The sequence below is a fragment of the Gossypium hirsutum genome, chromosome D10 (assembly GCF_007990345.1).
Source record: "Gossypium hirsutum isolate 1008001.06 chromosome D10, Gossypium_hirsutum_v2.1, whole genome shotgun sequence".
In the NCBI taxonomy this organism is placed as follows: Eukaryota; Viridiplantae; Streptophyta; class Magnoliopsida; order Malvales; family Malvaceae; genus Gossypium; species Gossypium hirsutum.
The window spans coordinates 35,096,785-35,102,573 of record NC_053446.1 but is presented as its reverse complement, the minus strand read 5'-3'; the positions used below and the strand labels follow the sequence as shown (position 1 = coordinate 35,102,573).

General features: G+C 33.5%; 1 long non-coding RNA gene across 3 annotated transcripts; it reads left to right on the top strand.

Moving 5' to 3' along the window:
• The first annotated feature begins 3,489 nt into the window (after positions 1 to 3,489).
• Positions 3,490 to 5,053, top strand: LOC107914998 (uncharacterized). Of its 3 annotated transcripts, none has more exons than XR_005919518.1 (2): positions 3,490 to 4,042; positions 4,772 to 5,053. It is a non-coding gene; the product is annotated as an uncharacterized lncRNA (long non-coding RNA). The 3 variants fall into 3 exon arrangements; XR_001689135.2 differs by having other exon boundaries at positions 4,160 to 5,053; XR_005919519.1 differs by having other exon boundaries at positions 3,490 to 4,534.
• The last annotated feature ends 736 nt before the right edge of the window (positions 5,054 to 5,789 follow it).

Below are 5,789 nucleotides of genomic sequence, written 5' to 3'. Positions count from 1 at the left end.
TCATCGATTCTCCCGATAGGCCACAATTACCGCGAGCAAATACGTTAATTTAATGACAAGGAGCACATTTTTTCTATGCTACTAATACTTGTACTTGCTCTGCTATTTTTCCCAAGCCTGGCTGAGGAAGAGATACGGGGCATAAAACAAAAAACATGCTTATTTTATTTTGTTTTGGCCGGTAATACTATATATAAATATAAAATAGAAAAGTAAATATACGATAAATAATAAATAAAAGGCCACTCCATTTCGGTAAAAGACTTATGCCTAAGTTCCATAGCTTTGGGTACGCTATCCCGATCATGATTTTCCTACCCCCAGAGGGAAAGGTCCTTCCCTTTTGGGCCGATTGTGGGCGAGGAGGGATTCGAACCCCCGACACCATGGTTTGTAGCCACGTGCTCTAATCCTCTGAGCTACAGACCCCACCTTTTCTCCACTGGATCTGTTCCTAAGAGTACCCTAAAAAAAGGAACATTTCCTCTCCTCAACCATTTCGGGTTAAGAAGATGTGAAAGTGCCTTTCTCTCTATAAAAATGGTACGTTCCGAGGTGTGAAGTGGGAGAAAAGGGATTTCATAATTGGGGTTTTGAATAAGACAACCTTTTCATTTTTCATTCTTATTATTTTTTCATATTGAAAAAATAATAAGAATGAGAAGTGTTAAGCTTTTTATCATCCTGCCGTCAAGCTATTTTGCCCCAGGACCTCTCCTATAGTATCGTCACCGTAGTAGAGTTTAACCACCAAGTTCGGGATGGATTGGTGTTGTTCCTCTACACCTAGGACACCAAAATATCGAACCATGAATGAAGAAAGGCGTGCGAGAAAAGGAAAAGCATATTGGCTAGTGATTATGAGTCCTCAATTCTTGACTGGAGGGGACACCAAAGGCCTCTGCCCTTCAATCCCATGGATAGATAGAGAGGGATGGCAGTGCTCTTAGTTTTTTCATGTTTTCAAAGAGTAGAACAATGAATTTTTCGTGTTGTCAAAGAGTTGAACAATGAAAATAGATGGCAAGTGCCTGGTCGAATTGATCGATCTGGTCATGTAGGAACAAGGTTCAAGTCTACCAGTCTGTTAGGATGCCTCAACTGCATACATCACTACACTTCCACTTGACACCTATCATCATGATAAATGGCTCATCTCACCGTGACCTTCTCTTGAATTCTCAAAAATTCTGTCACTCGATCCTCGCAGAGACAGAGAACCCCTTGTCGTCTCAACTGTGCTACCGGAGGCTCTAGGGAAATCAGAATAAGAGAGCACTCATCTTGGGATGGGCTTACTACTTAGATGCTTTCAGCAGTTATCCACTCCGCACTTGGCTACCCAGCATTTATCGTGGGCACGATAACTGCTACACTAGAGGTGTGTCCTTCTCGGCCTCTCGTACTAAGGAAAGGTCCTCTCAATGCTCTAACGGCCACACCAGATATGGACCAAACTGTCTCACGACATTCTGAACCCAGCTCATGTACCGCTTTAATGGGCAAACAACCCAACCCTTGGAACATACTACAGCCCCAGATGGCTCGAATTGATGACTTCCACCACGTCAAGGTGACACTCTACCACTGAGTTATATCCCTTCCCTGCCCCCATCGAGAAATAGAATTGACTAATCCTAAGTCAAAGGATCGAGAACCTCAACAACGCCACTATTCTTGAACAACTTGGAGCCAGGCTTTCCTTTCGCACTATTACGGATACGAAAATAATGGAAAAAGTTGGATTCAATTATCAACTGCTCCTATCAGAAATAGGATTGACTACAGATTCAAGCCATATACACATGGTTTCATAAAACCGTACGATTTTCTTAATCTAAATCAAGCAGGTTTTACATGAAGAAGGTTCGCCTCAGCATGTTCTATTCGATACGAGTAGGAGAAGTGGTATTCTTAAAAAATAGAGAAATCAGAACCAAGTCAAGATGATACAGATCAGCCACTTCTTCTTACACCAAAGCTCTTACCATTTTCGAAGGAACTAGAGTTACATCTCTTTTCCAGTTCCATTCAAAAGTTCTTATGTATTTCCACGACCCTTTAAGACCCTAAAATTTTGACAAATTTCTTTTCTTTTCTTAGAAACACATACAAGATTCGTCACTACAAACAGGATAATGGTAACCCCACAATTAATTACTTCATTTATGAATTTCATAGTAATAGAAATACATGTCCTACCGAAACGTAATTTGTAACTTTTTATCCTCTTGTTTAGTGGACAAGGATTTATCTTCGTGGAAAAGATGATTCATTCGGATCCGCATGAAACTAACTCCATTGCATTGCCAGAACCCATGTTGTATATTTGAAAAAGGTTGACCTCCTTGCTTCTCTCATGGTACAATCCTCTTCCCGTTGATCCCCATTTCTCCTCGGTATAACGCTATTATAAAGTGTGATACAAAATTAAGTGACCAATTATGTTATAAGTGTCATAGGTATTAAACTATAATGAAAATAATATGTAGATACCATAAATAGTATTCATAATTTGATGAGGGACATAATTATAAATACCCACAATTGATTTAATAATCAGTTATTTAAAAAAAGAGGTAGTAGTGGTTCACAAGAAATAGATATATATATCTCGTATTTTTTCCATCCCCATCAAAAATAATTATACAAAGAGAAAAACTATTTTCTTGGAATATCAAAAACTTTCTAGACAATCTCCAACAACGGATTCAGATACGCTTCCGCTTTTAGTTTTATTCTATATTTATTATTGATGATCTAACATGACAAATCTTGGTTTATCAAATTTATATCAGAGTTTTATAATTCTAACAAATAATATATAAAATATAAATTAATCTAATTATTTATATTCATTTTAAATAGTTAGATATAAATAATGGTATTTTGATAATTTTCAACTTCAAATGTAAAAGCAGAAAGTCAAAAACACCTAAAATTTTATAATTTTCAACTTCAAATGGTATAAAAAAAATTTAACCGCATTTTTCATTATAAAAATATTGTTCTTTATTATTTCTACGATGAAAATACACTTTTTAACTCGAAAGTACATTTCTACTATAATAGATAGAAGTGCTTATTCGATTTGGCTAACCTCTTAACGTAGACTATGAAAGATTGAAGTGATTAACATTTATTACTTTTCGAAAGGATAATCAACTTACTAAACAATTGGAATGCTTTAAAGGATTAATTTGAGAAGGATATGATGGAAGAATACCCAACTAAAAAAAATTCATAGAATGTTGGATATTTGTCACAAAACACATCGTGTAAATTTCTCATCCTAACAGTAGCTTTTACTTATAGAAATTACATAAATAAAGGTCTTAGATTTTTTCATATAATTTTTCAAAAAATTGATATCCTGAATTATCATGCTTAAGTAAAAGTTTAACTATAACTCATAATTTCATAATCAGTTTTTTTTTCTAATTGTTTTGTTAAGGGTTAAATATAAAATTAGTACCTGAACTTGTCCACTTCTCTTATATTGACCTTATGGTGGATTTTTTATCCCAGATTAGTATCTGAATTTTTTGTCCGTCCACATATTGGTACCTGAGCCTAATACCGTTAAATTTTTACTAACGTGATAGCACTGGCCAATCACGCACCATCACGTGGTATCCTCTTGTACCTTTATTCTTTTTCTTTTTCATTTTCCTCATTTTTTTTTCTTCCTGTTCTTTTTTCTTTTTCCTATCCTTGCCTTCTTCATCTTTCTTCTTCACTCTTCTTTTCTCTTTCCTTCCATTAAATTCTTCTTTTTCCTACCAATTTGGGACAGATCAACCACTAATCTCCTACCCGTATCTTTGTTCTACCGACACCGTTTGACTTATCGGCTTACTGCTCCCTTCTAAAATGATCGTCTCCTGCCCTTTTTTCCTTTTGATTAGACTAGATTTCCAAGGAACTCTCCCAAACCCATTGAATTTCTAACCCAAAACCTATGATTGAACATCTTCTTCCACCATAAGGCGCTTGTCAAAGAAGACACATTTCCAACAAAATCTTCTTCAATTGACAATGGGTGAGGCATCGTTTTTTTTTATTTGCTTCTCTTTTTTATTTTTATTTTTGTCTTTTTTTCAGTTGTTTCAACTTCGTTTGATTTCTAATGAGATTATTCTGGTTTTGTGTTCTTTAGTTTTATTTATTTATTTTGACTCTGTTGGATCTATGGGATTTGAGTGAGAGAGTATTTGGCTTGGGAACCAGATGAGGTTGAAGCCATATTGTCACTTTTTTAGGGAAGAATTCCTTAAAAACCTGGAAAAGTAGGTAGAAAGAGGCCTCTTCCTCTCCCACTTCCTCACAAGCTACGGTTCTGGGTTCTGGGAATTAGATGAGGCCTATTGCTTGGGTTTTGATTTTGAGCGGCTAATTGATCAATTACTGCAAATGGGGATTTAGAACGCCAAGCGGAACGAGCAATTGCTGGTGTTGAAAGCGACGATGGAAGCAATGCCGACGGTGGAAATAAACAAAACCCATATTGACGACGAATTGTGTTGCGTCGACTGTAAGGAGCAACGTTTACTACCAGTGTGTTTATGGTTATTGGCTAAAGCATAATTTAACACTCATTTGAAGAAAACAGTTAAAAGGAAAAGACTTGGGAGGGGATTTTTTTACAAAAAAAAAAAACATTGATTCAAAGTAAAATGTTGAAAACCTAGAACTTGAAATACCGAAAATTAATCTTTTTTCTTAAAAGGAAAACGAAACCTAAGAATCTGGCGTTGGTTCTTTGTTGCAGTTGGCCCTTAAATTGGGAGATGAAGAAGAGTGAAGAAGAAGAGCAGGAAAAAGAAAAAAGGAAGAAAGATAGAAAGAAAAAAAAATAAAAAAGAGGTACAAGAGGATACCACGTGACGATGCATGATTGGTGAACGCTGCCACATCAGCAAAAAACTAATGTCCTTAGGCTTAGGTATCAATATAGTAGATGGAAAAAAAATTTGAGTATCAATTGAGGACAAAAAAAATCATAAATATCAATTTGGGAGAAGTGGATAAATTCGAGTACTAATTTTATATTTATCCCTTTTATTAATTTATTTTTTTAAAAATTTATGTCATATTTTAATTATAACCATTTCATCGTTACAAAAAGACTACAAAAAGACATAGTTCATCATTTAAAATTTTCCGAATCAAATTGTCACCTTAGCATAGTTAATTTTTAACAATTTAGTCTGTATTTTCTGTTAAAAGCAAGTAATTTGACCCAAAATTACTTGTGGAGGCCTAAAATGGTTCCAGAAAAATAATTAAGGCAAAATAACAAAAGATGTAAAGGTTAGTAGCTATTTTTGTCATTAGACCTTTTTTTTTATTTTTTGAAATTATTTTATTTATGAAATGTTGAAAAATTTGTAAAAAAATTTAACAAATAAATATAACATATTTTAATAAACACGCACAATCAATTCGTATGTTCGGTTAAAAAAGATCTTTTAAAAATATAAAATACTGTTACAATATTAAAATAAATTTGTTAATGATAGAGTTATTTTAAATAATAAACGATACAAATTTTAAAAATAAAAAATTGTTAAATATTTTTTAATTATAATATTTCCTTAAAATTTTTATAGTGTTTAAAAATTCAAAAAAATGAAAGTTTATTGTTTATAAACTTAAAATTGTGACATAAAAAATTAAGTTGTATAATATTTTAATATTTTATTTTATTTTATTACTCTCTAAAAATTTGCTACTACTTGAAAACAAATTTAAAAAAATTCATGGTGATTGAAGTAAATTTAATTTAA